Below are 10,188 nucleotides of genomic sequence, written 5' to 3'. Positions count from 1 at the left end.
TGCCTGATGTAGGAAAGATCGTTTATGCATGGGTGGGTGGCTGGCTTTGAGTCCGAACCCTTACCCGATCTGAAACCCAGGGGCCGAGGAGTTTCCGATCTTGGAAGTTCGGGTTCCGGGATGTTGCCCGATAAGTTTGGCCCGCCGCCTGACTCTAGGTTCAGGGCTTGGGTGATGTCCTCCCGTAAGCGGGTATCCAGCTCGGAGAGCTCAGGAATCCGGACATAGTTAGTCCTCAAGATAGAGGAAGAATCACCGCATTGTTCCTCCACCACTGCAATATGATGGGTGACCGGTGGAGAGTTAATCTTCCTTTGATCGGGTTTAAGCCCAATCCGATCATAGTCCATAGCGACTCCCAAGGCGGCGATGCGATCCAAGAGCTCGTTTAGGGATGAGAGCTCCATTGGATCCATCTGCTTGGCAAATTCCAAGCCGACGTGGAGGCTGTTTTCGATGACCCGAGAAGTCATCGTCGGTGCAGCAGCCGAACGGGCGGTCATGATGAAACTGCCCAGCCGGAGAGTTTGGCCAACAGGCAGGGCTCCCCCGGCGGTAATGTTGTTTTTAACAACGTGACGAGGCATCCTTCCTTACGGTGAGGACACATTGGAACTCTCAATGAAAGCACCAATGTCGGTGTCAAAACTGGCGGATCTCGGGTAGGGGGTCCCGAACTATGCGTCTAGGCAGATGGTAACATGAGGCAGGGGACACGATGTTTACCCAGGTTCGGGCCCTCTTGATGTAGGTAATACCCTACGTCCTGCTTGATTGTTCTTGATAATATGAGTAGTATAAGAGTTGATCTACCACGAGATCAAAGAGGCTAAACCCTAGAAGCTAGCCTATGGTATGATTGTTGTTGTCGGTCCTACGGACTAAACTCTCTAGTTTATATAGACATCGGAGGGGGCTAGGGTTACACAGAGTCGGTTACAAGGAAGGAAATCTACATATCCGTATGGCCAAGCGTGCCTTCCACGCCAAGGAGAGTCCCATACGGACACGGGACGAAGTCTTCAATCTTATATCTTCATAGTCCAAAAGTCCGGCCAAAGGATATAGTCCGGTTGTCCGGATACCCCCTAATCCAGGACTCCCTCAGATGCATAAAACCCTAGTCCTGCTTTGGTGGATGTATTTCAGAGAGTTCTTGAGCTCTTGAACTAGCTATGGTGGGCGCGTGTTTCCAAAGAGCCGAATCCTTCTCCAGTATGCCATGGGCCTCCTTTTATAGTCGAAAGGGGCGGCCACAGTGGCATACAGGAGGTGGAAAGGCGTACAGTATTGCGAGCTTATCGATCGTATTACAGGACAAGGTGCATTTAATGTTCCACTGAGGTGTCCCTAGCTTTATCGGGGATGGGGGCGAGGCCCGTCCCATCCGTCGCCGCTCCTCCTCGCTTCGACACGCGCCCTGGCCAGTGATGCGTGCAGCGCCATGTAGGTAGGAAGGCAGCTGAGGTGGCGTGGTGGTGGAGCCTTCACGAAGATCTTCATGCCGCCACGCAGGCACTTGATGAGTTGGCCTGGGAGCAGCATGTTGCCACACAGGTGCCTGCTCAGCTGGTTGAGCTGGCAGCTGCATGCGAACGGCGGCGGAGACTTGGTTGGTGCGGGTCTGGTAGTGGCCCTACTGGCGTCCTCGCTGAGGGCCTTGCCGGGTGGCCCAACAAGGGTCTTGCCATGGCGCGCTGTTGTCCCCGGCAAGGATCTTGCCGGGGGTCTGGTGGCCTTCCTGGGCAAGGATCTTGCCGAGGGCTGTTGTCTTTTAATCCTCATCTGATCTTGAACATTCCTTGGTCTTGACAAAGATCTGCATGCCACCATAGAGGGGCCTCCAGAGCCCTAGTTTCAACGTGGTTGGCTGAGTTGGAACCCGTGGGCTCGAGGGTGGCTCACTCCGCTAGTGTGGGCGAGCCGCCCTGGCAAGGGTCTTGCCGGGGCCGCTGAGGCTACCCCCGGCAAGGATCTTGCCAGGGGAACCTGCTTCGCCTCTCTGCTTCTTTGCGGTCTTGATCTTGGCGTTGCTCAGGCCGTCTTGGGCTTTGGTTTTTCCTTGGTTCACCTCCCCCGCTCTTCTTGGTTCGGCGGCGAGTGCGGCTTCGACTGTCCATGCACAGGTAAAGGGTACAAAACTGCGCCCCCTCTTTAGTACACCGACAGGAGCCCCCGGGCCTGGGCAACACATTGTGACACGTTGTTGGGCCAGCCCCAAAATGGTGCGCGGGCAGGCGGGGCGGTTTTTACCGCAGTAAAACTTTTCACGCGCCACACTTCCCACAACCTATGTTGAATGCATGATGTGGAGGGGTGCGCGTGACATGGGCGGCATGTGTGGGGCGGTTCCCGCACACATGCGTCACATCGCAGTAAAGAGGCGGCTCGCGCCTTGCCCGTAAAAAGAGGAAGGCGTGGAGGCGCGGCTCATTTACTGAATGGGTCCGGGTTGCGGTCATCAAGGCGTCCACACCCCACGATCACGGGGTGGGGAGAGGTCGCTTCACCCGTCCCCTCGGTTCTGCATGTTCGCCACGCGTCCTTCATGCGCCTGGGGTGGCAAGCGGTGGAGTCGGGAAACCGGGCCGTCGCTGGTTGGGGCAGCGGGTCGGTCTCGATCCCCTGCGCCTCTGGTGTCTGGATTGGTCGAGCGGGGCGGCCGAGCCCTGTCCCCGCCTCTTTATAAGGAGAGGGAAGGTGGGGTGGCACCCCGCATTCTTCAATCTTCTATCTCCTCCTGCTTCTGCTTCTTCCTCTCATCCGCCATGGAGAAGGGGAATTCCAGTCCCTTGACGGTGGCGGCGAGGGTCGCCGCTCGACAACGCGTCTTCCTCCTCCTGAGCCTGCGGCGGTGGAGCTGGCTGCAAGGGGAAGGGGGAGGGGGCGAGGCCGTGGGCGCGGCCGCGGCAGAGGTCGTGGTGCTTGAGGAAGAGGAGGACGGGGCAGCGCGCCGGCCTCACCCCCGCCAACGATGCCTAATCCGACAGAGGGCCACGTTGAAGACCAGCCCTGCGAGTTCTTCATCAGGTTGCGCCGGCCTCCACATCGTCGTCTTCGTCTCCCCGCCCCGTTTGCTCCGACATAGATGGAAGACGTTCGCTCGCATCCACAGCTTGACGGCGGGGCTCGTCCTCTACTTCAAATTAATGGAGGACGGACTGCTCTCCATCAAGGTCTTCGGAGAGTTTGGAACTCGCCTGAAGTGCTGCGTGGAGAGCTCCTCCGACGGAGATTCCGACGCTGGAGGCTCTTCCTCGAGTGATAGTGATGACGAGGACAGCAGGGCAGATGACGGGGACGAGTCCGACTAGGCGTCGGACGCCCCGCGCCTGGGTGGGTGCGGCAGCAGCAGCATCTGCACCTGGCCGCTCCTCCGGCGGGGTTTCGCCGGGGGAGGAGCCAACTCCTCGAACTTCTTGGGGCCGTCTCCTTGGGCAAATGGCGTCGGGAGGCTACGGAAGAGGAAGAGGGCGGGCGGCAAGGCCGTCAACTTGGAGTATGCGGGCACTGACGCCTTCATCGCGTATTGCCGGTGCTGCCGCCTCGCCTTCTGGCTCCTTTCCCCGGCATCGTCATTACCGGCCCACCCTTGGTTAGCCACCGAGGTGTTCTCTTGGTGCTTTCTGCTGCTCGTAGCTCGTCTAGGCGCCCCTTTTGCCCTTTAGCCTTCTTAACCTGCCTCCTGAGGAGAGGGACAAGAAAGGGATTACGGGCATCTTATCTCTTTTTTAGTTTGTAAGCCTGCGGGCCTTCATTTAATTTAGAACTTGTAATCCCCTTGCTCATGTTTTTCATTCCATATGAACTGTACCTGTATGGGATGCTTTTAATGAAAAAGGGATGTTTGCCGGGTTTTTCGTTCGTGGGTAGGCCCCGCGACAAGGAGAAAATCCTTGTTATTATTTAAGATAAACGTTTTTCGCCCGACAACAGGCCTTGCCGTCCCCCTCACTTCACTCGACCATTCTCGCGCTCTTGGCGGAGGCAGGGATGAAGTGGGCTTAGGCTCCTCGTTCTATCTCCTCGCCGCCACGGCTACAACCAAATCCAAACCTAGGAGGTGATCCTTAGGTATAGGAAAAAGGGGAGCACGGTAGTTTGGAGATAAAACGAGGTTTCACATGCCCCAGTTCCGTTCTGAAATGCATGACAGAGGATGAAAGACTTATCTGGATCTGCAGCCCCCGGCAACCTTGTCTCTCCGCGATTGGATTCTTGTACTTGCAGCCCCGGCATCTCTGGTTTGCCGGTGTGGGGATGCCGGTCCGTTCTCTTTCTTCCAAGTAGCGCAATAGAAGTGCGCATGTGCCTTGTGAACCAAAGGAGGACAGAAAAGAACAGAGAGGCGCGCACTCGACCTCTAGGCTAGGGGTTAGTCGCCGCTAAGCACTATCAACCCTAACCAAGGAAGAAACTCGAGCTAGCATGCATGCTATAACTTAGGGCGCCAGTGCTTCATTTATTTCTGCTCAGGGTCTGCGACTGGCTTTGTACAAAGGGTTACATGCCTTGCCGGCAAGGCTTGTACAAAAGGTGCCTTGTCGGGGGGGGCAAGCCGCGCCTTATGGTTAAAACTTGTGAAGATGATCAATGTTCCAGGAGTTGCTCACTGGACCGGCATCTTCGGTCTCCAGGCGTACTGCGGCGCGCCTGGTGACTCGTATTACCCGATAAGGGCCATCCCACTTCGATGTCAACTTGATGGAATTCTTGGCCAACTGAACGCGCCGAAGAACAAGGTCGCCTTCCTCAAAGCTTCGGGCATGAACCTTGTGGCTATGGTAGCGGCGCAAGGCTTGCTGGTAGCATGCTGCTCTCACAGCCGCCCGAAGACGATCTTCCTCAAGGACCGTCGCGTCATCTTGCCGCAACTGCTCTTACTCAAGCTCATCATAAGCGAGCACTCGAGGTGACCCGTATATGAGTTCCGTGGCGAGAATTGCCTCCGCCCCGTATACTAGGGCGAAGGGTGTTTGACCGGTGGCTTGATTTGGCGTCATCCTGATTGACCAAAGAACCGTCGGCAACTCATCAATCCAGCGCCTTCCGCTCTTGTGCAGCCTGTCAAAGGTCTTCGTTCTCAGGCCTCGCAACACTTCAGCGTTCGCCCTCTCTGCTTGGTTGTAGCTCCGGGGGTGTGATGTCTACTACGCAATCTTATTCTTGTAGACGTTGTTGGGCCTCCAAGTGCAGAGGTTTGTAGGACAGTAGCAAATTTCCCTCAGGTGGATGATCTAAGGTTTATCAATCCGTGGGAGGCGTAGGATGAAGATGGTCTCTCTCAAACAACCCTGCAACCAAATAACAAAGAGTCTCTTGTGTCCCCAACACACCCAATACAATGGTAAATTGTATAGGTGCACTAGTTCGGCGAAGAGATGGTGATACAAGTGCAATATGGATGGTAGATATAGGTTTTTGTAATCTGAAATTATAAAAACAGCAAGGTAACTAATGATAAAAGTGAGCGTAAACAGTATTGCAATGATAGGAAACAAGGCCTAGGGTTCATACTTTCACTAGTGCAAGTTCTCTCAACAATAATAACATAATTAGATCATATAACTATCCCTCGACACGCAACAAAGAGTCACTCCAAAGCCACTAATAGCGGAGAACAAACGAAGTAGAGTCACTCCAAAGCCACTAATAGCGGAGAACAAACGAAGAGATTACTGTAGGGTACGAAACCACCTCAAAGTTATTCTGTCGGGGGCCTTGCCTTGCCGACACCAGGTCGTGCCGGGGGAATCCTTGGCTCGCCGTCCCCTGGTTCTGCTGTTGCCACTGCCTCCTCGTCGACCTCCCTCTGTGCCACCAGTGTGGCGCTGACCACTTGATTCGTTGCCACTAGGTATAGCAACAATGGTTCTTGTGGCTTAGGCGCAACCAGTTGATACGTCTCCAACGTATCTATAATTTTTGATTGCTCCATGCTATATTATCTACTGTTTTAGACATTATTGGGCTTTATTATCCATTTTTATATTATTTTTGGGACTAAGCTATTAACCGGAGGCCCATCCCAGAATGGTTGTTTTTTGCCTGTTTTAGGGTTTCGAAGAAAAGGAATACAAAACAGAGTCCAAACGGAATGAAACCTTCAGGAACGTGATTTTCTCATCGAATAAGACTCAAGAGACTTGGACCCTATGTCAAGGCACACAACAGGAGGCCACGAGGTAGGGGGCGCACCTGCCTACCCTAGGCGCGCCCTCCACCCTCGTGGGCCCCCTGTTGCTCCACCGACATACTTCTTCCTCCTATATATACCCACGTACCCCCAAACGATCAGATACGGAGCCAAAACCCTAATTCCACCGCCGCAACTTTCTGTATCCACGAGATCCCATCTTGGGGCCTGTTCCAGAACTCCGACGGAGGGGGTATAGATCACGGAGGGCTTCTACATCAACACCATAGCCTCTTCGATCAAGTGTGAGTAGTTTACTTCAGACCTACGGGTCCATAGCTAGTAGCTAGATGGCTTCTTCTCTCTTTTTGGATCTCAATATAATGTTCTACCCCTCTCTTGTGGAGATCTAGTCGATGTAATCTTTTTTTGCGGTGTGTTTGTTGAGATCGATGAATTGTGGGTTTATGATCAAGTCTATCTATGAATAATATTTGAATCTTCTCTGAATTCTTTTATGTATGATTGGTTATCTTTGCAAGTCTCTTCAAATTATCAGTTTTGTTTGGCCTACTAGATTTATCTTTCTTGCAATGGGAGAAGCGCTTAGCTTTGGGTTCAATCTTGCGGTGTCCTTTCCCAGTGACAGTAGGGGTAGCAAGGCACGTATTGTATTGTTGCCATCGAGGATAACAAGATGGGGTTTTCTTCATATTGCATGAGTCTATCCCTCTACATCATGTCATCTTGCTTAAGGTGTTACTCTGTTTTTAACTTAATACTCTAGATGCATGCTGGATAGCGGTCGATGAGTGGAGTAATAGTAGTAGATGCAGGCAGGAGTCGGTCTACTTGTCTCGGACGTGATGCCTATATACATGATCATGCCTAGATATTCTCATAACCATGCTCAATTCTGTCAATTGCTCAACAGTAATTTGTTCACCCACCGTAGAATACTTATGCTCTCGAGAGAAGCCACTAGTGAAACCTATGGCCCCCGGGTCTATCTTCATCATATTAATCTCCTACTACTTAGTTATTTCCTTTGCTATTTACTTTGCCTTTATTTTACTTTGCATCTTTATCATAAAAATACCAAAATTATTATCTTATCATATCTATCAGATCTCACTCTCGTAAGTGGCCCTATAGGGATTGACAACCCCTATTTGTGTTGGTTGCGAGGATTTATTTGTTTTGTGCAGGTGCGAGGGACTCGCGCGTAGCCTCCTACTGGATTAATACCTTGGTTCTCAAAAACTGAGGGAAATACTTATGCTACTTTGCTGCATCATCCCTTCCTCTTCGGGGAAAACCAACGCAGTGCTAAAAGAGGTAGCAAGAAGGATTTCTGGTGCTGTTGCCGGGGAGGTCTACGCAAAAGTCAATATACCAAGTACCCATCACATACCCTTATCTCCCGAATTACATTATTTGCCATTTTCCTCTCGTTTTCCTCTCCCCCACTTCACCCTTGCCGTTTTATTTGCCCTCTCTCTCTCTATCCTCCCTCTCTTTCTCTATTTGCCTCTTTTTGCCTGCTTGCTTTTTGTTTGCTTGTGTGTTAGTTTGTTTGCTTGTCGTTATGGCTAGTCCCTTATCTTCTCCGTTGTCACCCGATAATGAAATTCTAAATTTTAAGCAAAGGGAGGGAGAAAACCTAAAAGATGATTGGTATAGAACTTGCAATGCTCAAAATAGATCCACGAGGAAGCAATCTACTTCCGTTCTTCTTCGCAATTTTTATGTAGGCATTACTCCTTGGCACAGATATGTTCTTGATACTATCACCTGAGGGAATTTCTTGGGTAGCCATACTTTTGATTCTTATAATGCTATGATAGATTTATTTGGCTCACCCCCTCTCTTGGTTAATGGAACTATATTAACTTTGGAGCATGTAATGCAAAGTCTTGAGATTATTGAAAATAAGGTTGCTACCGTAGAGTTAATTGAAAATTTGGATAAAAAGATCCACAACCTAATCTCTCAATATGGATCTAAAGTAGGAGTTACTTTGAAAGATATTAAAGAAAAGGAACCCATAGTTAATGAGAAAATAAATCACGATTCCGCTAGGATCGATAAACTTGAGAATATTATTACCAACTTGGGAACCGCTTTTTCTTCCGTAAAGAATACTCCAAGTCCTTCCACTAAAGTTTCCGAGCTTATGTATGTTCCTAAAAATAAGGGTGAATCCTCTAGTAAGGAAAATGCGGATCTTAAATCCATAAGTGTTCATCCCAATCTTTTTGCTATCATTAAGGAACCATTTGTTACTAATGAATTTTTTGATCTTGTGCCTAAAAGTTTGATAATTACTAAAAAGAAAGAAATTCCTAAAGATGGTAGATTCCTAATTGAAGAATTGCCTGCCACAGATGGCAATACCTAGATCTATTCTTGCTTGTTATGCCTAGCTAGGGGCGTTAAACGATAGCGCTTGTTGCGAGGCAACCCAATTTTATTTTTATTCCTTGATGTTTGCTCCTGTTTAGTAATAAATAAATTATCTAGCCTCTGTTTTGGTTGTGTATTTTGTGTTTAATTAGTGTTTGTGCCAAGTAGAACCGTTGGGAAGACTTGGGGAAAGTCTTGTTGAACTTGCTGTAAAAAAAAGAAACTTTAGCGCTCACGAGAACTGCTGTCATTTTTATTTGTAAAGTGCTATTTAGTTAATTCTTTTTGCAGATGATTAATAGATAAATTCCCCACTTCCAGAAATTTATTTTATAATTTTTGGGGTTCTAGATCTTGCGCTAGCTACAGATTACTACATACTGTTCTGTTTTTGACAGATTCTGTTTTTCGTGTGTTGTTTGCTTATTTTGATGAATCTATGGCTAGTAAAATAGTTTATAAACCATAGAGAAGTTGAAATACAGTAGGTATAACACCCATATAAATAAAGAATGAGTTCATTACAGTACCTTGAAGTGGTCTTTTATTCTGTTTCACTAACGGAGCTCACGAGATTTTCTACATTAAGTTTTATGTTGTGAAGTTTTCAAGTTTTGGGTAAAGATTTGATGGATTATGGAACAAGGAGTGGAAAGAGCCTAAGCTTGGGGATGCCCATGGAACCCCCAAGATAATCTAAGGGCACATAAAAGCCAAAGCTTGGGTATGCCCCGGAAGGCATCCCCTCTTTCGTCTACTTCTATCGGTAACTTTACTTGGAGCTATATTTTTATTCGCCACATGATATGTGTTTTGCTTGGAGCGTCTTGTATTATTTGAGTCTTTGCTTGTTAGTTTACCACAATCATCCTTGCTGTACACACCTTTTGAGAGATCCATATATGATTTGGAATTTGTTAGAATACTCTATGTGCTTCGCTTATATCTTTTGAGTTATATAATTTTGCTCTGGTACTTCACTTATATCTTTTAGAGCATGGTGGTGGATTTGTTTTATTGAAACTATTGATATCTCATGCTTCACTTAGATTATTTTGAGAGTCTGAATAGCATGGTAATTTTCTTAAAATCCTAATATGCTTGGTATGCAAGATTAATAATAAAACTTTCTTATGAGTGTGTTGAATACTATGATAAGTTTGATACTTGATAATTGCTTTGAGATAAAAAGATCGTGATATACAAGTTGTGCTAGTTGAGTAGTTGTGAATTTGAGAAATACTTTTGTTGAAGCTTGTGATTCCCGTAGCATGCACGTATGGTGAACTGTTATGTGATGAAGTCGGAGCATGATTTATTTATTGATTGTCTTCCTTATGAGTGGCGGTCGGGGACGAGCGATGGTGTTTTCCTACCAATCTATCCCCCTAGGAGCATGCGTGTAATACTTTGTTTTGATAACTTATAGATTTTTGCAATAAGTATATGAGTTCTTTATGACTAATGTTGAGTCCATGGATTATACGCACTCTCAATCTTCCACCTTTGCTAGCCTCTCTAATACCGCGCACCTTTCGCCGGTATCATACACCCACCATGTACCTTCCTCAAAAAAGCCACCATACCTATCCATTATGGCATTTCCATAGCCATGCCGAGATATATTGCCATGCAACTTTCCACCG

Source organism: Triticum urartu, chromosome 6 (genome assembly GCF_003073215.2).
Source record: "Triticum urartu cultivar G1812 chromosome 6, Tu2.1, whole genome shotgun sequence".
Classification (NCBI taxonomy): Eukaryota; Viridiplantae; Streptophyta; class Magnoliopsida; order Poales; family Poaceae; genus Triticum; species Triticum urartu.
This window is presented reverse-complemented; position numbering follows the sequence as displayed.